A 26,710-nucleotide genomic window follows, 5' to 3' on the forward strand; every position below is an offset into this window, starting at 1 on the left:
AAAGTTTTCTCTCAGAGGGCATTACTCACCCAGCTAAATGTTTAATAATAGAAAACATAAATACCAATGTAAATGAACACAAGGCAAAGGACTTGAGAATGATCTGAAGTATGAAGAAATATATTTGTGACTATTATACATTTTGTCTTATTCATGATCCAAAATGAACTGATCTCCACGTGATTACTGACAAGAAAGAAGAAAATATCTTGAAGGAGAGAATATCACATCTGAGCAGCTCTATTGTAGAGATAGCCGCGATTTCAGCTAACTTCTCTATTTTTTTCCTTAGAATCTCAAATCCCGAGCCAGGCGTCTGTCCCTGCTTTCGATAGTGCTGTCACCCCGTGCACCTAGCATTGCCTGCTGGCTAGTGACAGTATCTCCTTGATGAGCGAGCGGCAGGGCCAGTCCCAGGCAGCTCCCCTTTCAGCCTGACAGCTGCGTATCCCAGGTGGTCTGACATTTGAGATGGAGGCTGTGGATAAGATTGAAGGTGTTTTAGGGGAGAAGTAGGCTGTGAATAACACCAAGACTTCATCCAGATGGAATCACTCATGAGACAACCTGAGATCCTCTATTACTGTCCATATGTCTTCCAGGTCTCCGAAGGCCAGGCGCCATTGATTTATTAGAAACTCACTCTTTATGCTTTTGGCTCATCTCACAACAGACGACACGAAAGGATTTATCCGAGATGTTGCTGTTTCTGGCGGTTATTGTAATTTTATAAGTTCTTTAAATAAAACAGCCTCCATAAATACCCTAGTAAACATCAAACAATAAAGTAAATATTTGGGGGGTGAGATTCAGTTTATTTCCTCTTAATATACAGCGCCTTTTTACAAGTTTCCTTCTGAGTGCAGCCCATGGCAAAACCTTTTAACAGAACATACCTATTTTAGGTAAATAAATAAATATGTGGCTCCACAGAAATCAAAATTATTAGGATATAACTATGCTAACAGTACTGTGTAAACACGATTTTCCCTTGCAGATGAACCTCAAAAGAATTATTTCATTGTTTTACCAGCACAAACAGTTGTTATTAGTGTGTCTTATTTATAGGTGGTTCTTTGAGGGATTATAGTAATATAGCAAAATATCAGTTATTTCATCACACTGGCGAATTTAATGAACCTGAAGGTGTGTGTTATTTTAGCACTTGCTGTAGCTCCTGTGAAAACCCACTGGTGCTAAAATCTGTAAACCTGTCATTGCTTAAGTAATAACCTTGTTAAAAGCATCTTCATTTAACTTACTTTAGCTTCTACAGGATGTAGGTTTTATTTTATCAGTGCAGAAAGTAGGTGTTTCAAACCCAAACCACTTATTGTAAATATAATTAATTGCAGTTCATCAATTTATTTTCAGTGTTATTGCTTTAATTTTAACACTTAGGTTAAATTAAATATTGTCTGGAATCTAGTACCCATTTTCAATTTTTTACCAACTCTTAATTTACACTGAATTTCTGTGGTTACAGGAGTAAATTTTAGTCTGTGCCAATGGAAATGTTCATTTTAATCTTTAATATTCCTTTCTGTGAGGCACAGCAGACTTCCCTCCTCCCCTTTAGACAATGTAACTGAAAAAAACACCCAAGTGCATTTTTGTTAATCTGCTTGGAATGGATTTGAGTTTATTCTTGCCTTTTAAAATATGCAGAAAATTAGATATTGATGGTAGGTGTTCAGAATTATAAATTGATTTCTACAAGAGCACATCTATAATTATTGAGATGTTGGCAATAAAAGTGGGAACTCCCTCCTATTTAGAACTATACATGAAAAGAGAGAGGGAGAAAGGGAGAAGGATAGACAGAGACAAAGACGGAGTCAGAGACAAAGAGGATGAAAACTGTAATTTGTACAATTACAGCCTTGAAGCAAAACAAACTTACTATAATTACCTTGACAGACCAATGGCAAGGTGTGTGATACAACCTAAATGTCATCAACCACTTTGAAATCCTTGGCTAATTGCAATAATGTAGTCAGCAAATGCTGACGCATGTTACATAATCACATCTATAACAACATTATTAAAAGTGTTGGTGGCCAACCACTGATTCATTATTGAGTAAAATTAGTTAAATATCCACTAGTCTGTTAGGTAGATTAAAATGTATGCCAATTATTTTTCTTCAAAAGGTATCAATAAAAAATGCATGATAGAAATAGTATAATAGGCCCCTTTTTCAATAAAGGGAACCTGACAAGGTAGTTTTGTTTCTGAATCCATTAATTTTAATACAACTTTTTTTTATAAGGTCATGATTTATGCTTGATTTATGTTAAAGACTTAGAAAACTGACTAGGCAATGTTATTCATCTCTACAAACAACAACAAATCTTCAATTTAACCTGATTTTTAGTACTTTAAAATATAATAGTGATCAAACAGATTCATTATTATAATCCTCAAAATATTTGTGTCCAATCAAAATAATTGTTAACCTGATATTGATCTCTTTTTTTTACTTCTCTAATTATAAATGTTTATTATAAATTTGGGCTAGAGAGAGTGAAGAGAATAAATACTTTAAGAACTAAAGCATTTTCTTGGGTTATCTTCAATGTTAAATATAATACTAACTTTAAACATTGTTTTTTATGTAATGATTTTTAACTATATTTTTAACAATATTTAGCTTCATTTATGTTCATATTGTTTAAAGTATGGGTTATTCAAATAACAGTGTATTTAAACGTGTAATGGAAAAACTTGTTTTAAAATTGCTTGTATACAATTGAATATAATGTAGGATTTCAAAGTGGTTGATAACATTTAGCTTTTATCACATACCTTGCTGTTGGCCTGTTGAGGTAATTAAGAAAATTTGTTTTCTTTCAATTGTTATTATATGCAATTGGTGTTATAAATTGCAACTATTATAAATCTATTTTTGTAATATACCTATATCTAAGAACTTTTTTAATAATTCCAGCTAATATTTATATACATTGAATAAATGACATTTTAAGTCAGAATATTAAGCAACTATGTTAATTTTTGTTTGTTTGGACAGTTAGCATAGTTTCTAAATAATAGCCAGACAAGAGTTTTGCTGTTATTGTTTCTTTTGATAAGATATGCTTTAAATGTACATTAAAGTTAGAAAATTTTAATGAAATTCACACTTATATCAAGGATATTTTAAATTAAATCTATTGGTTGTTGGTATCTTAAGAATAAACACCTGCAGTGTTTTATTATGTAAAAAGGTGGTTTAATTGCATCATATTTATCACAGACAAATCAAGCCCTATTCAGAAAATAATAATGACACAGTAATTGGATCAGTAATTGGTTCAGGATGATTCAATATTTTACTAATAATCATAAATACTGCTGTCTTCTGCTTTGATACAGGGCTGACATGCTAATATAGATTGGACTCAGAGCAATAAATATTACTGAACTGGATCTAGTATTAATGTCTAGATACTTAGTTTGGCTATGCCAGCCAGAAACAGGTATAAAACAGAGGCACCACTTGAAAACATATGCATTTTAAATGACAGCATGAATTCAGTCAGTGTACTTTATTGGCTTTTCTTACCTATTTATCTCTGAAACCAACATCTTTACAAAGTGGAGGAGAGGAGAAATAAAGATATATTTCTTTATTTTTCTTGTAAAAATGGTCATTTTGAAGGAGTAATATAGTGATTACATTTGATTATGCTTAGTTATCATGGATGATGTGACATGATGACCTGGTGGGCAAAATTATTCATGTGCCAGTCATGCAATGACGGATAAGAAAATCATTCCCATTACCACCCTATGTTCAGCAGACACTTGGCGGTTAAACAGGACTATTTCTTAGCCAGTGTAGTGGCAGCCTTTCACTGAGAGCCAAAGGAGGGGGAGGCCATTATGTAGGAAACAATGATCCTTATTCACTCCACATGGAAACTTGCCTTACAAGAACACATTGGACAGCTCTGGCTGGAACAAAAATGGCATATTCCCTTTTATCAATGGAACAGAAACCCAGGATCAACATGCCTGGCTTGGAATGCTGCCGACTGGTGATGGGAATGGATATATTCAGGCATTTGTTTATTTATGATAATTCCTGTGGAGGGGTGGGTGCTTACAGTCTACCCTTGCTGGAATAAGTCTATTTCGTGGGAGAAGAAGAGAAGGGCAGCTGACAGGTGCCAATGAAATGTAACTATGCAGGTTAGCTCTAAAGTTATAAAACTGGAGGAGATAACCAATTAGATATGTAATGTTTACATGGCAATGGGACAATTTCACAAATTTATTCTAACTAAACATAGGATAACGCTGTGCACAAAATTTATGTACAGGACTAAAAGAATGGCATAAGTTATGAAACAAATGCTTCCTGGTAAAGACCCAAATATAATGAATATTTTCTAAGAATTAATAAAGAGGCTGATGGGACCAATGCATCTGTAGATTTTGATTCTCCCATTACTTATCTCATGCCTTTGGGTTTTTGTTTTTACACATTGGGAATTTAAAATGGAATTTATTATCCAACGGTCATTATAAATAATATGAATATAAAGCTTATCAAATGTATTATTTTTACAAGTGCTCCAGGATGAATACTGAGATTCCTTCACATAATTTGTCTCTGCTCTAATTGTTTAAAGAATCTTTGAAGGTGGCATAGAATGGAGTGATTCTTTTCTCATTTCCAAGGTCAAGCAAGAAGCACAAGTGGATGAACAGTGTGCTGGGAGAATAAAGAGCCAGAAAATATGATATCAATGTCCTGGGAGAGATTTAGATCAACCCAATGATTCTCTTTCAATGGAATGGGCTCCCCCTTCATGCCAGGTATGGGAGACACAATTTTCTCAGCGTACACTCAGTTGAATCTTTCTAATGGCATCCATGTTGGCACTATTTTCTACATAGGCATGGAGGGATGTCTTCATCATTTACAGGAGTCTGGGGTTACTGCCAAAGGCAATGATCCAACTCCACAGGCGAGGGAAAGAGATCATTTCAGTTCCTGAATCAGCATTGCGGCCAGTAACACCTGAGCAGTGAAAAATCCCGGGGCGTCTTCATTCAAAAGCCAGGAAATTCCATGTGTTTATGAAATCAAGTTTTCTCCTAAGCAGAGGGCCTGTTTATTGGTAAGTACCCATGAAAGGAAATCTGTGGTCAAATAGCAGCCAGTCCCACATTCACCATGCATCTACACCCCAGTGGCCCCAGCTCTGAACCAACTGCTCAGGACTCAGTGGATAACTAACTCACCGGTGTTACATCTCTCTGAAACTCTACATGTAGTTGTGGTTCACTGGTTTAGTGACGTGAAGGAAGGGAATTCACTGCACTTCGAATCTCTCATTACACCTTAATTAGGACCTCAGCTAGAAATATCAATGTTTTAACCACTGTAGCCAACAAGGTTTCTTTTCTTTCTTTAATCACATTATTGTAAAGCAGATTGAAGTAGTTTATCAATGTTTTCTTCTTTTGTTTTTCTCCCAATTGAGAATCCATGGTTAAGTAGACTAACATAAAAACGAAGACGGTGGTCTTTCAATTTTAATCCTCGGCTCAGTCAGCAACAGAGTATTAAATGAGAACAGTAGTTATAGGATATATATTATTAAGGAGTAACAAATTCATAATATTTAAGTTTTTATTGTTGCATTTTGCTTTCTGTGTTTGTGGTTTATGTTATTTAACAGAAATTTTGCCACTGAGGCAAATCATGCTTTTTTTTGTTGGTTACTTAGTAAATTTCCAATTCATTTTTTTTTTTTACTTCCTCATTTATTCTGACCTTAGAAACCTGTCTTAGGACCACCAATTATCAGTGTCCTTAACTCGGGGCACCTGAGTAATCTCCCCTGCGAGGTGGAGGTTTATTGTAGAAAACTCATCTAAATTCATATAACATTTGTATCATAAATAATAAAAAAAGGCCAGTTTTAGGTGTCAGAAAAATAAGTCTTTATAGCAAAATTGGGAGAACATTTTGTTTTACCTATTTCTAATTATTTTAATATTGACCTTCCCTCAAAAAGGTCATAATGTATTCCCAATTAAAAACAAAATACATTTAAAATATAACTTTAAAAATCCACCTTTGAATAAAAGAAAGAAGACAAACAACAGTAAAATTTAATCTGTCCTTTGGGGCAGGAGACAGCTCACAGGTTCTAGTCAGCCAGCTAAATGACAGTCAGAAAAGATCATGTGACTGGGGTCTAGAAACTAATTAATCTCCATAAAGCTGTAAGTGAGGTAGGTAAGATGACTTGAAATCTGATTACATTACTGCATTTAAGGGGAGAAGAAGCAGCATGTATTTTTCATGTTGATTTTAACCACCTGAGCCCTTAATGACGTCTTGTACCTTGGAAGAAAACTCATATTTCATCTATATTTAAAAAGAACTACAAAGATGCTACTGTCATTATTACATGATTTATGCATTTGGTGTAAATAATATGAAAATGAATCATGTAGGATATAATGTTTTCAAAGAAAAATTCTTTGAAAAGTAGATTCATTATAAAAACAAAGCCATAAATCCTAAAAGTAAGATAAATTGACAAAAATGTTTAAAGGAAATAATAATTTTATGCCCCCCCCATTTCCATAAAAAGCAAATGATTAGGTAGTATATTTTGGCTATAGGACATTTATGTACTACAGTTTTATTAGTTCTAAAGTTAAAGTCTCACTTCTCACTCCAAATAAGCCTGTAAGTTAATTAAAATATAGTATTCTCTTCTGCTCCCATTATTCTGTTACACACAACATAGGTAGACAGTCAGGATGTTAGAAACATCATTCAGAATCCCATAGAACCTTCTTGTGTATTTCACAGCTAATTCTTTTTATATTGTTTTTAACATTTAAATAAAAGAGACTGATTCTTCAAATGTCCCCCCCTTTAATCTGCAGCAGCAGAACAATGATTATAGAATAATACTTTGGAACATCATATCTGGAATGTCCTGTGCAGAATCCTTATTAGATTGGAATAAGCCCTGAGGAAAATCTGTGAATGTGTGTGTGTGTGTGTGTGTGTGTGTGTGTGTGTGTGTGGTGAGGAGGCAGGGCGGAGGGTATATGTATGTAAGAGGAAAAAGATTTGGAGTTTTATTAATGAACATTATCAATCACAGATTATGTAAATCATAAACTGCCTCAAAAATTATATTTAAAAAATTGAAAGTGTCATATTTGAATAAAAATGCAAGCCAGAGAATTTATTGCTATCAGGTGAGAATCCATTGTATACGGAACACAGAGAGAAGGTGACAGGCAGAATATATTCTCTAGTTTGTTTCACTGAAATTATTTTTTTTCATAATACTAATGAATATGTAAGAAGACTGAATTATGAAAAAGAGGACCTCTCATTGAGAATCTGAAAGCACTTTACATATGAAGGCCTTTTTTACTGTAACTGACATGAACAAAAGTTTTTGTGAGTGAGTACATATTCACTATTTTAAGACAATAGTATCCTTTTTCATCTTGGTAAGAAGATTAAATGCTATGCAAGCTTTCCCAGTATGCAAACTTTAGAGGAGTCATAAAGATGGGTGTAATTTAATACTCAGAAGACAAGAAATATATTTTGCTCCTTCATTTTTCTTTTCTCTAGCCACCTTAAGTGCCTGTGCTTACATACAGAGAGGTTTACACACAGAGACATACGTGTACACAGAGTGAGAGGAGGAATAACTGGAAAACTCTAGAGAGGTCTGACTAGACAAAGTGATGGGAAAGCAACAGGATATTGTGTCAGGAAGGAGAGCTGCTCCATCTTTTCTGACCTCTGCTTTCACACCCATCTAATGTCCCCTGTATCTCTTCCTATTATCTTCTATCTTGCCACTTTCCCTTTAAATACAGAGTATGGAAAACATTTCTCTTGACCTGAATAAGCATTTATGAGCAGCTATTTCCTGAGTTCAGTGAATATGTTTAGACCTTAAAAAGCACCACAGCTATAACTTTCTGATGAGGGATGATGCCATCAGTTAAAATATTATCACAATTACTAAGGATTAAGATATCACTGCTTAAATAACCCAGGTCTATATTTCCAATCACTGAAGATATAAAGAGTTAAAAATTCTTACTAATGGGAAAGTGGTAAATAATTTGTGGTTTAAACTGGAAGAGGTAAAAATGAAAAGTATGACACTGGAGAATCCTAAAAGTTTGTGTCAAGAATTTTTTAAATGTTGTTTATGCAAAATAATTTTTAGAAAATACTTTAGCTTATTTTAAAAAATGTTTAGTGGGAGACCTGAAGTATGAGGGTAACAGATATCTTTCTGTTAAACTCTAAATTCTAACCAAAATTCTATGTATCATGTAATAATGTACAAATTGCTTAACTATTTCAACTAACTGTACTACAGAAATTTCTTATGAGCCTATACACAGCCAACTCACCACCCATATATAATTGAATAGAAAAGGCTTGCCACTAAAAGTTAAGAAAAAAAGGGATGGAAATAATTTTAAAAATTGAGATGAGGCATTCAAATAAAAAGCTGGTGTCATTCTCTACTCTGATACCTTTCTTTGAACTTTTACTTTATTCTTTTTTTGTGTTTTAAAATATTTTTTTTAATTTTTCAGTTACAGTTTTATAATATTATATTAGTTTCAGGTGCACAACCAAGTGATTAGACATTATGTAACTTAATAATTGATAATCCCAATAACTCTCATTCCCAACTGAAACCATACATGGTTACTAGGATATTATTGACTATATTCCCTATGCTGTACTTTACATCCCCATGACTATTCTGTAATAACCCCTTCACCTTTTTCACCTATCACCCTAACTCCCCTCCCGTCTGACACCATCAAAACATTTTCTGGCCCTAACTGGTTTGGCTCAGTGGATAGAGCATCAGCCTGCAGACTGAAGGGTCCCAGGTTCGATTCTGGTCAAGGCATGTACCTGGGTTGCGGGCACATCCCCAGTAGGAGGTGTGCAGGAGGCAGCTGAATCGATGTTACTCTCTCATTGATGTTTCTAACTCTCTATCCCTCTCCCTTCCTCTCTGTAAAAAAAATATTGAAAAACAAACAAACAAACAAAAAACATTTTCTGTATGTATGAGTCTGTTCCTGTTTGGGGGGTTCGTTTATTTTGTTTTATTTATTTAATTATTGAATATATATATATATATATATATATATATATATATATATATGTATATATATATATATCTTTTTTTCCCCTCTTTTTAAAGAAGACACTTTAATGATTATCTCTTTTAACTTTTCCTTGGCTGGGAAGCTCTTTATATGTCCTTTGATTCTCAATGATAGCTTTGCTGGTTAGAGTAATCTTAGTCGTAGTTCCCTGTGTTTTACCACTTCTAACATTTTTTGCCATCTCTTTTGGCCTACAATGTTTCTGTTGAGAAATCAGTGCTCGCTTCAGCAGCACATATACTAAAATTGGAGAAATCAGTTGACATTCTTATGGAAGCTTCCTGCATATAACTCATTGCTTTTCTCTTGCTGCATTTAAGATTTTGCCTTTAACCCTTGACATTTTAATTATGATGTGTCTTGGTGTATGCCTATTTGGGTTCTTCTTGTTTGGGATTCTCTGTGCTTCCTGAACTTGTATGTCTATTTCCTTCATCAGGTTAGAGAAATTTTCCACCATTTTTTCAAGTAGGTCTTCAATTTGTTGCTTTCTCACTTATTTTTCCAACACCCCCATGATGTGAATGTTAGTACTATTGAAGTTGTCCCAGAGACTCCTTACATTATCCTCATATTTTTTTTATTCTTTTTTCTTTCATTTTGCATTTCTGATTGGGTGTTATTTGCATCCTTATATCTCAAATATCTGATTTTATTCTCTACTTTATCTACTCCACTGTTGATTCCCTGTAAATTATTCTTCATTTAAGTGAGTGTATCCTTAATTTCTGACTGGTTCTTTCTTATGGTTTCCATGAGTGTGTGTTTTGTTTGTTTATTTTTTATGCTGTTGAAGTTCTCACTAAATTCACTGAGCATCCTTATAACCAGTGTTTTGAACTCTGCACCTAGTAGACTGCTTGTCTGCATTTTTGCTTAGTTCTTCTTATGAAATTTTGTTCTTTCACTTGAGATATGTTTTGTTGTCTTCTCCTTGTGTTTGTTTCTATGTATTAGGTAGAGTCGTTACAGCTTCCAAGCTTTGTAGAGTGGCCTAATGTAGTAGGTGTTATGTACGGTTCAGTGGCACTCCCTGATCATTGAAGTTGGGCACTTGCAGTGCCCCCTTTGTGGGCTGTGAACATCCTCCTCTTGTAGTTGATACTTGATTGCTATTGGCACACCAATGAGGAAAATTTATCTCAAGGCTGATGGGCCGCAGGACTGGCTGTGACCACCATGGAGGATTAGCTGTGCTGGGGCCCACCACACAGAGCAGGACTTACTTCAGGGGGACTCTAGTGCCCGCTGAGTCCATCCTTTGAGTGTCACTTGTGGAGGTGGTTGGTGGTGTTTTAATGTAGCCTCATTATGTCCACTGGGTGCGCTAGCTCTGGGGCCTCCAGGGAGGTGTAGGTCAGGGTCAGACGCTGCCTATGTTCTGTCTCAGGGCCACTGTCATGAGTTACAATGCAATGTGCTGATGGCTGCTACTTGTGTTGGGCTTAGAGATTCCTAGGAGAGGCCAAGCTATAGACCAAGGGCAACTGCTCCTAGTGCTGGGGCTGGGCCAGTTAATAAGAGGTACAGATCATGCCCAGTCCAGATATTGCTTGTTAGAGAGATTTTAGGAAAGTCTAAAGTATGACCTAACATAGCCCATTCATATGGAAAAGCCAATGGAAAAAGCTTTGGTTGCTGTGAAAGCTGAGTGGGCGGGGTCTCAGGGAATCAGCAGGGCAGAGTGCACAGTGTGAGTCAGGTGGATGTGGTCTCATATATGGCTCTTCCCTGCTGGCTCCGTGGTGGTAGGACTCAGAAAAGGAACAATGGCCTCTGCCAGCACTTCTGTGTGGGAAAGAGCTGTCCCTCAACTCTTGCCCTGATGCCAGATAATTCCGTTTTTCTCCTGTATATGTCCCTAGTGCCATTCAAACTGCTTCCACACTGATGGAGTGAATGAGTCCATGTAAATCTGTGTGCAAGCCCTTAAAGAGAATCATCTAGGACTCCAGCAGTCTTTGTCTCTCTCAGCCTCAATCCCTACTGGTTTTCAGAGCCAGAAGTTTTGGGTATTCTTCTTTCTGTAACTGGAACCCTGGGGGACCCCAGCATGTGAGAAATCCCTTCCAATTTTTATTCACTACATGTTGGTGTGGGACCATCCCCTTCCATACCTCCACCCCTCCTACCAGATTCAATGCGCTTTCTTCTTTATATCTTCAGTTGCGAGACTGCTGTTTGGATAGATTTCAGGTGGTTCTGAATGATGATTATTCTGTAGTTTAGTTGTAATTTTGATGTGGATGTGGGAGGATACAAATACCCCATTTACCTACATTGCCATCTAGACTGGTAGCCTCTTCTTTAATCTTATTATTATATAATTATTCAACAGTTTTAGAAATTCTGAGACCCAAACTGTGTCAAAAGTACAACATGCTAATTTTTTTTAGCTGCTTTGAACTATGCCCTCAAAAATTGTTTTTCTGTTTTGTTTTTAAGCCAAAATTTGTATAAATGACATAATTTGTCAACCATTTTGAAATCATGAACCAAATTTTGTATGGCTATGAAATTAGTTTTCTTCTCCTTTTCCTTTTTTCTTTTACTTTGTTCTGTTTGACAAGGTATTTCTAACACATGTGAAATTTGCATTTAATTTGAGTATTTCTAACACATGTGAAATTTGACTATTGAGGGATGGATTTATGAAGCACCAAGTCTCCTCATTGATAGTTGAATTTGAGTGTTTGTGTTTTTCTTTTATTTATTTATGTACTTATGTACTTATTTCTTCATTCATTCATCTCCTTACTTATGGACAGAATATTAGATAAAAATCCATTTGAAAACATTTTAATGAGAAAGATGGTAGACAAATTCACATTTAACATAAAAGCCACTTCAACTATTAATCATGATTACAGAAAATTCCCATTGTGACAGAATATCAGTAAACTTCCAAAAACCAGAGGCAGTGACAGCACACATTTTTACAGCTCTATTATATAATAATTGTGTGTAAGAAAGATTATAATACCTAATCTTTGAAAGAGCTTAAATTACCAATCAAATATACATAACCTATTTCATTTGTTAGGGTCTTGATTTTATATATTATTTTGGCTTTGTTTTAACAAATATACTTGGCCATAATGAAAATAAACCTGCTGAAGTCTCTGAGGTCTGAGACAAGCTATAACACATTTCTGCACCACAGGCTGGGCTCCTGGGATACCTACTGAGAAAATGCATGCCCACTGAGCATGCCCAGACTATTAAAATGAATTGACATGTTAATGCTGACAGGAAAAGAGCACAAGAGAGCTTGCTAAATTACTGCTCAGTCGGGCACTAGGAATTCCTGAGTGGCTGACTCCTGAGCAAAATCCACAGCAACAACAACAACAAAACTTTATTGTTAAATGCACCAAAACAAACAAACACTAACAGGGTTGTCATGTTAGTAATCCACCTACCCATAAATCACATGGATTTTAATCATACCTGCCACCTTAGCCGCTGATCCCCAGAGAAATTGTTTTCTTTGTGCTCCCTCCTTCATTCGCTTTCAATTATCTGGAAGCTGTTTCACGTGTTTATTTATTTATCCAAAGTTCACATACAGTATGCATGCACAAATTTTCTCCAGGGGTCTGGACCAGGCAGATCATTCGAGGATGCAGTGGAGCGTAGCAGCTAACAGCTCAGATGAATGTACTCAGTCTCAAAAACCTGCGTTGGACCATGATGACAAGGAAAGGGGAGGACAGAAAGTAATTAGTGTGTGTACAATGATTGATTATGGCTTAATATTCAGGCATTTCACCTTTAGACCACTATAGGTAGATCTAAAGAAGGTGGAAACAGGAAGTCTTCATGGTTTTCTATGTGAGGAAGAAAAAACTACTTTTCCACTTTTAAGTCATGAGCTTTCTCTTCTGTGAAAGTTTATTCACTTTTAAATTGATATGCTTGGTCAGTATAGTCACTGCATCTACAAATTGTTCAAAATCTCAAATATTAAGATGAGTATAAATAAGTGACTTCTAGCCCCTGGGCAAGCAGAGAGAAGATGAAAGAGAGCTGCACACTTCAGATGAAATTATCCAATCCCAACATTGTGTTGTCTAATTCCCATGAACAACTTCAGAAAAGAATACCAATCTGGCTACTTGAGGAATAAGTAGTGAACTACCCATGACCTTTTCTCAGCGCCAGGATGTGAAAGAGAAGCGCAGATACATTCGGAGTCCATATGTTTTAGACACAAAAATCATTATATGAGACAAAATTGGGCAAAAAAAAAATAGATGTTAGATATAGGAAATTCAAGAGGAAAAAAACCTTTCACTGTATTTTATCTGTCAGATTCAAAAGTTTTTTACACTATGGTGCATATGCATGTCTGTGTGTGTGTGTGTGTGTGTGTGTATGTGAAAGAGGGAGAGTGAGAGTCATGATGGCTTTTTATGCGCATTCTGATCTATACTTGCCATGCTGTGTATTAGCTCCATCTCTAGATAGAATCTGTTTAGAACACCCATAGAAATTAAAAGGATCACATGGAGTTTGACATTTTGCAAAATGAAAGAATAATGGATGTATTATATTGTGTGTTTTTTCCCTTTTAATAAAAATGTCTAACTGACCCTTGGGAAGCTTGGCTGGAAGTTTAGATGTCTGAATCATTTTTCTTTCTCTTCATGCTCAAAAAGTATAAGAATGTAATTTCTTCAGCTTCATATTTCTTTCAATATTTCCGTAAACTTGAGTTATCTTTGTTGCTCATAAATCATAAACTAAATAATCTAAGTTTACCCTAAAATAATGTGGTGCCTTATATAAACTTAGCATCTTATACCCAAATGCCCAGATAATTAAATTTCCCTGTTCTATTTACATTTACATTTTTCTTATTATAACTGTGATCAAGGACATGCCTCAAAACATAAGAAGTGTTTGGCTTTCAACCACATGTCTTAACAGGATAAATAATCCATATAATATTGGATGTACAATTTTAGTCTTCCAAAGTTCCAGATTATATGTACAAAATAAGCAGTTAAGTAAATATTTTTAATGGAAAAAAATAATTGAGTCACATTTCATAGATATTTTACTATGATACATCTATATTTTATAGTTTGTACTCATGATTTTATATGTTCTATAATTTTCCCTAAAATTATATTTGTTAATCTATTCAACAATTATTTATTGAGCACCAAATATATGTCAGATGGGTGCCAGATCATAGTGTCTTAGATGAGATAGTCCTTAATTGTTGCAATAAGTATATAGTCCTTAATAGTTACAACAACAATATCTATCAATCTATCTATTGTGTCATTTCAAAAATATCAACTTCAGAGTCTAAGAATAGATTAAAGTAAATGTGGTTTAGATGGAATAAAATAACCAAAGTATGTCAATAACTTTTTATGTACCAACAAAATAATGTCCAATAAAATTTGGATAAGCTAAGTCTATACTGCTATGTCTGGATCACATGGGTGAGAAGAGAAGGGAGCCTAGGGCAGGACATAAGCAATACAAAACTGAGAGATCTCCAAATAGGCTGAGAAGGAAGAGTCAGAGACATTGAAAGGACAGGGGAGAATGAAAAAGGGGAAAAGTATCTCACAAGAAAGAGAATCCAATGCTGTCGAAATGTCAAACAACATAAGGGCTGAAAAGGCCTTTGGGTTTAGTGAGAAGATGTCATTGTTGATCTTGCAGGGGAAGGGAGAGTTGAAGCCAGATTGCAGTGGCTTTAGAAATAAACAGAAAAGAAAAAAGAAACAACTAGTGCCTAAAATTATTTTAAAGAGTTTTTCAGTGAGGAGGAGGACAGAGACACAAGACCATAGCCAAAGCAGGGAACTGAGGCAAAAGGAGGATTTCAGGGACAGCACACTACGAGTATTTATACCATGGTCTATGTCTGGCTTCTCTGGAGTCATGCAGCACAGACAGTGCCACTCCATGCAATGGCACTGTTATTGTTTGTTTGTTTATTTATTAATTTTTAAAATGAACGAATGAAAATTTTTTAAAAATAAAACATACTTTAAATAAAAGAATGAAAGTAGACTACTATTTGTCCCCATACACAAAAATTAACTAAAAATAGATCAAAGACCTAAATATAAGACCTGAAACAATAAAGTACACAGAAGAAAAAATAGCTACTAAATGTATAGAACTTGGTCTTAAAGAAGATTTTACGAATTTCACCCCAAAGGCAAGGGAAGTAAAGACAAAATTAAATGACTGGGGCTATATCAAACTAAAAACCTTCTTCGCAGCAAAAGAAACCACCACCAACAACAAAAACAGGCAACTAACCCAAAGAGAGACAATATTTATAACCAACAGCTCGCACAAGGCATTCATATCCAAAATATATAAAGAACTCATAAAATTCAACACCAAACAATTCAATTAAAAAATGGGCACAGGACCTGAATAGACACTTCTTCCAAAAAAGACATACAAATGGCCAACAAATATATAAAAGGACACTCAAGTTCACCAGCTATTAGGGAAATGCAAATCAGAACTACAAAGAGATCAAGCCCCATATCTTTTAGAATGGCTATTATCAGTAAGACAGGCAATGGCAAGTGTTAGAGAGTTTGTGAAGAAAAAGGAACCCTCATTCACTGCTTTTGGGAATGTGAACTGGTACAGCTGCTATAGAAAAATGTATGGAGGCTCCTAAAAGCATTAAGAATAGAGTTACCATATGACCCAGCAAGCATTCTTCTGAGTATCTACCTGAAAATTTTGAAAACATTTATTTGCAAAGATGTATGTACCACTACCATGGTATGTTTAGTACACCATTATTCATGGTGGCCAAGACATGGAAACAAAGTTTCCTTCAATAGATTATTGCATAAAAAGGTTATACATATATACAATGGAATACTGCTTAGCCATAAAAAAATGAAGAAATACTGCAGTTTATGACAACATGGAAGAATCTTGAAAATATCATGCTAAGCAAAAGATGTCAGACAGGAAAAAATAAGAATCATGTGATTTCACTCTTTAAGGGGATACAAAATTAAAAGCAACAATTGAACAAAAAACCCCAGAAACACTCATAAACACAGACAATAGTATGGTGGGTACCAGAGGGGAGGACATTGGGTGGTGGGCACACAATGCAATATACAGATGCTGTTTCACAGAAATGTACACTTGTAATCTATATAATCTTATTTACCAATGTCACCCCAATAAATTTAATAAAAATAAAATAAAATGGGAGACTCTTTGGTATGGAAACTGCCCAGAAGTGAAGAACAGTTTAGAGATATGGGACTAAAAGAGAAATGTTCAAAACAAGTGCAATGTGGGATTTGCCATAGGGTTAAATGGTATATCTTATTTACTAACTAGAGGCCCAGTGCACAAAAATTTGTGCACTGGGGGGGAGGAAGGGGGGTCCCACAGCCCGGCCTGTGCCCTCTCACAGTCTGGGACCCTTCAGGAGATATCCACCTGCTGGCTTAGGCCCACTCCCCGGGGGATCAGGCCTAAGCTGGCAGTCAGACATCCCTCTGGCGCCTGGGAGCCCTCAGGGGATGCCCACTTGCCAGCAGGGAGCAGGCTTAAGCTGTAGTCGAACATCCTTAGCACTGCTGAGGAGGTGGGAGAAGCTCCCACCACCATCGCTGTATTGGCATCCGTCAGCCTGGCTTGTGACTGAGCAGAGCTCCCCCTGTGGGAGCACACGGACCACCAGAGGGCAGCTCCTGTATTGAGCGTCTGCCCCCTGGTGGTCAGTGTGTGTCATAGTGACCAGTCATTCCCAGTCGTTCTGCTGTTAGGCTCAATTTGCATATTACCCTTTTATTATATGCTTGGTGCATGGGTGGGGGCTGGCTGGTTTGCCCTGAAGGGTGTCCCGGATCAGGGTGGGAGTCCCCAGTGGGGTGCCTGGCCAGCCTGAGTGAGGGGCTGAGGGCTGTTTGCAGGCTTGTCAAGCCCCCCAGCAGGGACCCTCACCCCTTGAGGGTGTGGCCAGCCTGGGTGAGGGGCTGATGGATGTTTTCAGGCTGGCCACAGCCCTTTCAGGGTGGGGCCCCCACTGGGGTACCTGGCCACCCTGGGTGAGGGGCTGAGGGCTGTTTTCAGGCTGGCCACGCCCCCTTCAGGGTGGGGGGTCCTGCTGGGGTGCCTGGCCAGTCTGGGTGAGGGGCTGATGGCTGTTTGCAGGCTGCTAAGCCCCCCAGCCACCCAAGCTCCCAGTGGAGGCTGGCTGGAAGCAGGTATCTGGGATTTATTTATCTTCTATAATTGAAACTTTGTTGCCTTTACAGATTATGGAAAATGTTTCCTTTCTGATAAAAAAAAACAAACAAAAAAAACAAACAAAAACTTGGAGAAGAAATAGTTTATCATCATCTGTTCCACATCATTTTATCTCCATATTATAACCAGAACTAGAGTACCCAACTTATCAGTATGTAAATAGCTAACTTGCTGAATTTACTAGAGAAATAACAGTTGGGTCAGTGAACAAGTTTAGCCTGATTTTATTTACTCACTTTACTGTGTTCCACTACTACCCTGCTAAGTGACAGGGGCAACAGAAATGACAGCCTTACTTTCTGCTTTCAAAAGTTTATAAAAGACAACCTGTCCACATATAGGTGAGGGGACACAAAAACGATTAACAAACATGTTTTTCTTATCTGGGGACTTGCTTGGGGACAGATCCAAATACAAGTTGATTTGGCTATTGACAGATCTTTAGTAAGATGATGCTTAAATAGTGTAACATGAGCTTGGGAGTGACACCCATCACCTGCATATTCTGTTAGTCAGCGGTTCTCAACCTGTGGGTCGCGACCCGTTTGGCGGTCGAACGACCCTTTCACAGGGGTCGCCTAAGACCATCCTGCATATCCGATATTTACATTACGATTCATAACAGTAGCAACATTACAATTATGAAGTAGCAACGAAAATAATTTTATGGTTGGGTCACAACATGAGGAACTGTATTTAAAGGGCCAGAAGGTTGAGAACCACTGTATGAAGCAAGTTACTGGTCCAGCTTGCAATCTAGGGGAGGGGATTATACAGAGTCTTGAAAGTGTGACTTTTTACAGTCATTCTAACTTCTATCTATCTGGCCATCCATGATTAATGTCCCTCTGACATTCAGAATAAATTCTCTCCATCTGAAGCAGGAATTTTAGAGAAATATAGGCAGGCTTAGGGATTTTTTAGAATTGGGGTTCATGGGAAAAACACAGGGAGAAGGTACATTTCCATAACACCAGGAAGCCAGGTGCAGTTACATCTCCATAAGACCAGGCAGCAGCAACAGTTGTATTTACATAAGACAAGGGAACTGGAAGTAGCCAAGAAAGGTCTATATTTACAAAATAAAGAGAAGAAAGACCTTCATTCAGATGGAAAAGAAGAAAGCCCAGAGGAATGGAAGGACTGTGAGGGAGGAGGGCCTCCGGAATAACTATAGTAACCAATTCAAAGGGAAATATTGACCAATCAGAGGGGATATCAGGACACAGGAACTGCAGCCTTTATAAACCATGGAAATAGGAACTCAGTGGAACCTTTCCCCTCTCCCTACTTGTGAGTCCATTCTGTAGGACTTTTTCCTCTCCCCACGTGAGAGTCTGTACTTGTTCCTCAATAAATCTCCACCTGTGCTATACCACTTTCTGTCTGTGGATTCATTCTTCGATTCCGGCGGACAAAGAACAAAGAATCTGGGTTCCAGTCCAAAAATTCGGTATCACTTCCAAAGTTCTCAAGAGTCTAATCCCATTTTAGCACCAGCTCCAAATTCAAGATCTCATCATTTAAATCAGGTCTAGGTATTTTCACCAGCTTTATGCTGATGTATCAAAATGAGAGCCTTCCCCCCCCCCTCCCCGTCACCCCTTCATTCCCCACAGGCATGCATCTCCTAAACTCAAAGGGGCCCCATGATGCTTGCAACCAGGGCAGTAACGGGCAGCTTCAGTTCTTCCCAGGCAAACCCCTGAACCTGTCTCTAAGTCCCCCTATTCTGTGACTCCTTAGTGAGCTAAAGCAGCCCAGCCTAGGTTCATGTCCCCAGCCCTTCCTTGTTTCATTGTCTCCAGCTTTAATAAGCATCCTCTAAAATTCAAAATACATGCATGCATACATACACACATACATCCATAAAATCAGGTCTGGGTAAAATGTGATTTCTGGGTATAATCTATAAAGATTGGCTGGCTCTTGCCCAGCTGGTATGACTAAGGCAGTGGTTCTCAACCTTCCTAATGCTGCAACCCTTTAATACAGTTCCTCATGTTGTGGTGACCCCCAACCATAAAATTATTTTCATTGCTACTTCATAACTGTAATTTTGTTACAGTTATAAATCATAATGTAAATATCTGATATGCAGGATGTATTTTCATTGTTACAAATTGAACGTAATTAAAGCATAGTGATTAATCACAAAAACAATATGTAATTATATATGTGTTTTCCGATGGTCTTAGGCGACCCCTGTGAAAGGGTCGTTCAACCCCCAAAGGGGTCGCAACCCACAGGTTGGCGACCTACAGATTGAGAACCGCTGGACTAAGGATTGAGCATTAATCTATGAACTAGGAGGTCACAATTTGATTCTGGTCAGGCAGGGCACATGCTTTGATTGTGGGCCCAATATGGGGTGTACAGGAGGCAGCCAATCAATGAATCTATCTCATTATTGATGTTTCTATCTCTCTTTTCCTCTCCCTTCCTTTCTGAAAACCATAAAAATATATTTTTTAAAAAGAATGGCAGGCTCCTGAGGAATTCCTCTCCATCTGTGACTCTGTAACACTAAAGACACAAGTTATTTGCCTCTAACAAACTCAATATAAAATGATGGGACAGACTAAAAATAATATTTGCAAACATTCCAGTTCAAAAAGGAGGAAAATTGGAGATTAAAAACGTCACTGTTCCATGGCAGTTCTGAAATTCAGCCCAGCAAAAGTTGTGTTTCTTGATTAGATTTAAAGGACTGGAAATAATTCTCTGTGGCTCTAGGTTCCACCCTCTGGCTTTTGGTTCTAGTTTTTTAGTTACTCTTCCTTTTCCATGAAAGTTAGATTTGCCACTGACTGGTTTATCATCACTTCCTGACAGTAGAATTTTGGGGTTCAGACAGCTCCTTTTCACATTTTACTCTCTATCCTTCTTTGTCCACGCTAATTGTTTTGTCATGGAAACAATTACTTCAAGTATTTTCTGAGTTTCCTATGAACTCTAATGGGGTTCACATAACTAGACAAAAGCCAGACCAAATATCTTGTTGAGATAATCCATCCTCTACGTTGGTGTCCTGCTAACATGGCTAAGTGACACCACACTTAATTTAGGAGAATCTTTATGGTTTGAATGGGAGGAGCTGTAAGGCACACTGTTAATCTCCCTAAATGCCTCTTTTTTTGACTGAATACCCTAGTCTTCTAATCTTTCTGAGGCTTTAGTAAAAGGTTGTAGTCATACCCTAAATTTTTTCTCAGAGCAAACATTTCTGATAGTGAATCTCTTAATGTTAATTTATATATCTATTTACCTATTACCTATTTATTTATCTGCCAGCTGGAGTGACAGTATTTCAAAATCATTGAATCCTGTTTTTCTGAAATAGTTTCTCCCACAATTTATTTCTCTCCTCTAACATTTTCCTACAATCAGCAAAAATAAGGCAGTATCTTCGCTACTTTCCTATATGTCTCAATTAGTCACTTACAAATTCATATAATGGTAGGAAACAATTTTGCTAAGCTTCCTGCCTCTATATAACAGGAATCCTTCTTTATCCAAAATTGAATGACATGTCCCTCACTTTATTTTGATCCCTTATTGGCAGTGTCTTTAATGTCCACATATCAGCCAATAATCTGTTCAAGTTGATTGAGGTGCTTTCTGTCATGCTTACCAAAATTTCTTCTGCCTCCATCCACAGCCTGGTTCCAACACCACTTATGTATTATTAGGTACTGGTTTTCTGTACCATGTAACAAATTACCACAACCTCCATGGCTTTAAAAATCCACATATTTATTGCCTTATAGTTTCTGTGGGTTAGGAGTCCAGGCATGACTTGGCTGAGTCCTCTGCAAGACCACAATCAAGTGTTGGCCAGGGCTATAATTTTCATCTGAAAGCTCAACAGGGAAGAATTCACTACCAAGTTCACTCAGGTTAATGGGAGAATTCATTATTTCATGAGTATAAGACTGAGGGAGGTAGGTTTTGCAGGGTTTTGGCTGTAGGCCTTCCTCAGCAACTTGCCATGTGAGCCTCCTAACATGGCCACTTATTTCAAAGCCAACAAGAGAGAAAGTCTCATAGACCCTGCCCAGGTAGCTCAGTTGGTTAGAGCATAGTCCTCATACACCAAGGTTGCAGGTTGGATTCTTAGTCAGGGCACATACAAGAATTACCAATGAATGCATAAGTAAGTCAAATAAGAAACCCATGTCTCTGTCTCTCAAATCAATAATTATTTTTAAACTAGAGGCCCAGTGCATGAATTTGTGAATGGGTGGGATCCCTCCTGGCTGATTGGGACAGTCTTGCCCAGTCCTGATTGGGGCCAATCGGGGCCAATTGGGGCCAGCCAGCCAGGGGAGGGACTGCAGGAGGTTGTCTGGCAGGGAAAGGTTGGCTGTGGGAGCACACTGACAAACAGAGGGCAGCTCCTGTGTTGAGTGTCTGCCCCCTGGTGATCAGTGCACATCATAGCTACTGTCCAGTCATCCAGTTGTAACGGTCACTTAGGCTTTTATCCTATATAATAAAGAACTAATATGCAACTGGTCGTCATGCCCTCATGGCGTCACGGCTCAGACACTCAACACTGGGGAAAGAGGAATGGGGACCAGCCAGGCACAACTGAGCTCATGAGAGAGGAATCGGGACCAGCCAGGCACAATTGAGCTCATGAGAGAGGAATGGGGACCAGCCAGGCACAAATGAGCTCACGAGAGAGGAATGGGGACCAGCTAGGCTCCGGCATGGAAGAGGGACAAGCCACCTGCCCCGCGGTCCCGGGTGCCAGCAGCTGTGCCTGCGCCTGTGGCCTGGGAGAAAAACAAGCTGCCTGCCCTGTGGTCCCGGGCACCAGTGGCTGGGGCTGTGGCCTGGGAGAGGGACAGCCACCTGCCCCGTGGTCCCCGGCACCAACAGCTGTGCCTGTGGCTGTGGCCTGGGAGATGGACAAGCTGCTGCCCTACAGTCCCAGGATCCTGCTGCCGCAGCCCGGATTAAGCCGCCCGCCCATGGTTCCCTGCGGCTGTGGCAGGCCCAGGCAAAACTGGCCCGGGTCCTGGGTGCCTATGACTGGCCAGAGGGAGGGAAGCCTGGGTCCTGGGTGCAGGGTGAGGCAGAGGCAGTTAGGGGTGATCAGGCCAGCAGAGGAGCAGTTAGGGGCAATCAGGCAGGCAAGCAGAGGTGATTAGGGGTGATTAGGCAGGCAGGCAGAGGGGTTAGGGGTAATCAGGCAGGCAGGCAGGCAGGCGAGCGGTTAGGAGCCAGCAGTCCCAGATTGCGAGAGGCAGTCATACATTCCCCGAGGGGTCCCAAATGGGAGAGGGTGCAGGCCAGGCTGAGAGGCCAGCCCCCCCTCCCCACACCCCTGCAAGAATTTCATTCACTGGGCCTCTAATTAGATAGGTAGATAGATAGATAGATAGATAGATAGATAGATAGATAGATAGATAGATAAGAGAGAGAGAGAGAAGAGAAAGAAGAGAAAGCAGTTTACTAGCAAGACATACAGGATATTATACAGTTATATAACTGTGGAAGTGATACCCATCATCTTGCCATATTCCACTGGTTAGTTCTCATCCACTCTCAGAAGAGGGTATTATAACAAAAGTGTGATTATAAGACGGTAAGTATTGTGGGCTGAATTTTGCTTCCCAAATGTATATGTTGAAGTCCTAATCCTTAGTACCTCAAAATATAACTGCATTTGAAGATAAGGTCTTTAAAGAACCAATGAAGTTAAAATGAAGTTATGAGGTTAGGTCATAATCTAACATGACTGGTGTTCTTATAAGAAGAGATTAGAAGACAGACAAGTACAGAGACACCATATGAAGATACAGGGAGAAGATGGCCATCCACAAGCCAAGGAGAGAGTCCTCACTAGAAACCAACCATGCAGGACACCTTGATCTCAGTCTTCTAATCTCCATTATTTTGAGAAAACAAAATTTCTGTTGTTAAAGCCACCCTGTCTGTGGCACATTATTATACTAGCCCTAGCAAACTCATACAGTGGAGACATTGGAGGTTACATTTGGGTCTGCTTCGCAAAACTGGGGAAGATGTTGGTGGTTTCAATACATGATTCTAAGGAATCCTTTGTGTTCTTGTGAGGTGCCTTAGAGTCCTCGTAGAGGGTGGAGATGGGAAGGGAAAACATACCTGCCTCTAGGGCTCCCAATTCCACTTCAGTGAGTGAATTCCACTTTAATCTGTTTTGTATATTGGAATTCTACATAGTGAGAACTATTTTAAATTCAAGGAATTTTTGTAGGCTTATCCAATGTGTCCTGTTCCAGGAATATATTCCTCTAATAGAAATGTTATTGCTTATTAAAATAGGATAGGACTAGTATTTAAGAGAACTAACCTTTGATGTCCACTGTGATACAAACCAGTTTAGGAGCTTTGAAGAGTTTCCTTCTCTGGCCTATGTGTTTCTTCATCAATAAAATTAGGAGTATGGACAAAATGATCCTAGATTTCTTCCCATTTCTCAGCCATATAAATTACAGCAGTTTATATACTTTGCTGTTCATCACTTTGTTTCCTATTTTACATTTATAGGGGAAAGATAATAAGATAATTCTATATTATATGAAGTTTTCTTTGCTTGATAAATAATAGCAAAGATCTCTGATAATTAAAAGCAAAACATAGCCCTGCCAGTATGGCTTGGTGGTTGAGCCTTGAACCTATGACCCAGGAGGTCATGGTTCGATTAATGATCAGGGCACATGCCCAGGTTGTGCAGGAGGCAGCCGGTCAATGATTCTCACTAGTTATTGCTTTCTTTTTTCTCCCTTTCCCTTTCTTTCTGAAATCAATAAAAATATTTTTTTAAAAAAGCAAAACATATATTTGTACTGAAAACACTTTACAATATTTCTCTAGCATCAGAAAGATTTATGAGAGTTACATTTTGAACATAGACTGCACTTTTTGCTTTCAATTACATGTCTTTGGGAAATAAAATAAAATTAAACATAATAGATTGGGTAGTTTCATAAGTTCGGTCAGTGCAGCAAAGTCTTCCCAGCTAGTTTTAAGAAAAAAAAAATGTTTTTGTATTTTAAACCACAAATTATGAAGATGAATTTTTATAGCTGAAATGTCTCTTCAGTATCTGTGTAAAACAAGTGACAAATTAGAAAATAAAAGTAAACTTCTTTTGTTCAAATTTCAGGAACCTCATTGGTATTTTTATTGTTCTGTGTATTTTTGTTCACTGATGTGGGAGTTTGAATCAATGAATAATTCTATATATTCACACCTGTAGCCTGAACTTACTGCCATTGTTAAAATTTTATAATTTTGCTATATATTGTCAAAACTCATCCCAGAAACTAAGTATACATTTACCCTTCTCTGTCATAACATTCAAAATATTTATTTCTGTTAGGCAGTGATTCAGAATTTGAGATCAGCATAGGTGAAAAAAATGTCAGTGTTATTTTCCATTTGTCACCTATCCTGGGACTCCTATCTTCAGTTTCCACAATGAAGGTCCCTGAACAGAACTCTCTGGACACTTAAGAGGCTAAGTTGCTAAAGCTGTATCAGGCTAGCAAGAGATGCTGCATTCCAAGGAGGTCTCTGCTGTATGGGTGACAGGCCAGGAATAAATTGGCAGTATTTGCTGGATTATCCAAACCCATAGGGGGTAGGATTTCACCTGGATGGGATCCTCTACTGAAGCAAACTCAGGGACCAGCTTTTATGAAATGAAATGGGCTGCAAGGGAGCAGCCAAAGTGACGGAAGGTTTTGTGCTCAGTGACCGTATGGTTTTCATTATCTTGTTCTGGATGAAGAATTCATCCAAGGAACAACCAAATGAAAGCAATGTGTAAACTATGTCAACCCATCCTTGGATGAGTATGTCTATTTGCTCTATTATATAGTGCTGATTGGGTAAAGGTAGGGAACGGGGAGAGAAAGAAGTAGGAAAAGTAAGTAAAGGTAATATAAAAAGAAGGTTTGGTAGGAGCAAGAGGAAAGAAATGTGTCAGCCATTCAGCTGTCTCATTATGTAGCTTCCCACACTCACCAAAGATGTAATTCATCCTGCAGGTGCAAACACTGTTGGCTTTCTCATGGACTCTTGACGGACGGACCGGATGTATGTTTCCTTACCCCAGATGCTCTTTAAGAACACCGGCAATGAGATAGGGGATTGTGTGCACCTGAATCAGCACATTCGTTGAACAACAAAAACTAGGCAGAGAGCTTTTTCTTTTAATTACAGAAAGATGGCCAATCTAAACACCTTTTTTGAGTCACCTCTTTATAACTGCCCTGAGATAAATATGACATTACCGCCCTGATTACTCATCACCAAGAGACACATTAGAGCACAATTAACAGAACACATGGCAATATTGCATCCTGGAAGAAAATTCACCCTTATGTTTTCTACAGCGTTTTCAAGAATTTAAGACAGATTTTCTACTACAAATTGAGGGGGGGGGAGAGATTTTTCAAGTCATTTGAACAGATAATATTAGAAATGGGAACATTCATTCTCTCTGAATCAGTGCCCTCCCTGCTCATTACCTCCCACCAACTTCGAGGATTCCAAAATCTGAAACAAAACGGACTCTTTTCAGGTTGAAGTTCCATTGACTCTTGGCAAAAAGCAACTTCCTGGTTCAAAGAAAAAAGGCTTATAAAAAAGCTCACAAGGCTTCTTAGACATCAAATGGGTCTTACAAAACCACATTTTGATGAGCTAAGTGTAAATGAATCAGAAACACATGGATTGAATTTCCCTTGAAATACACATGGGTTTGAAAATTAAGGGGAAAAGTGTTTAGCCAAATGTGTTTTGGGTTTTTCTTGAACTGAAAACACTTGAAAAAAAAAAGTTGAGGCATTTGCTAAACCCTAATACACTGTTGTGTTTGCTCAACCCTCCTCCAAATCAATTAAATTTCCACGAGGCTTCCTCCATTCCCTTGTGGTTTGTCTTGTCACCTCAGTCTTGACACTTTATAGACCAAACAAAATTCCCATTGAAAAAAATAGACTCTTGTTCATCTACTTAAATATGAGGTAGCTATTAAAACGCCCAGTGAATCAGAGACATTAAGGGATGGAAAGGCACCCATTAGGTCATGTGTTCTATCCTGAGGGTTGGAGCACAGGCACTCATGGCTCTCTAGTGCTGTATCCAGTGTAGTTTTAAATGTCTCAAGTGACAGGACTTTCCACCACCTCCCTTGGGAGAATATTGTGCATTCTAATAGATTTTGCCATTA

Source organism: Myotis daubentonii, chromosome 7, assembly GCF_963259705.1.
Source record: "Myotis daubentonii chromosome 7, mMyoDau2.1, whole genome shotgun sequence".
NCBI lineage: Eukaryota > Metazoa > Chordata > Mammalia > Chiroptera > Vespertilionidae > Myotis > Myotis daubentonii.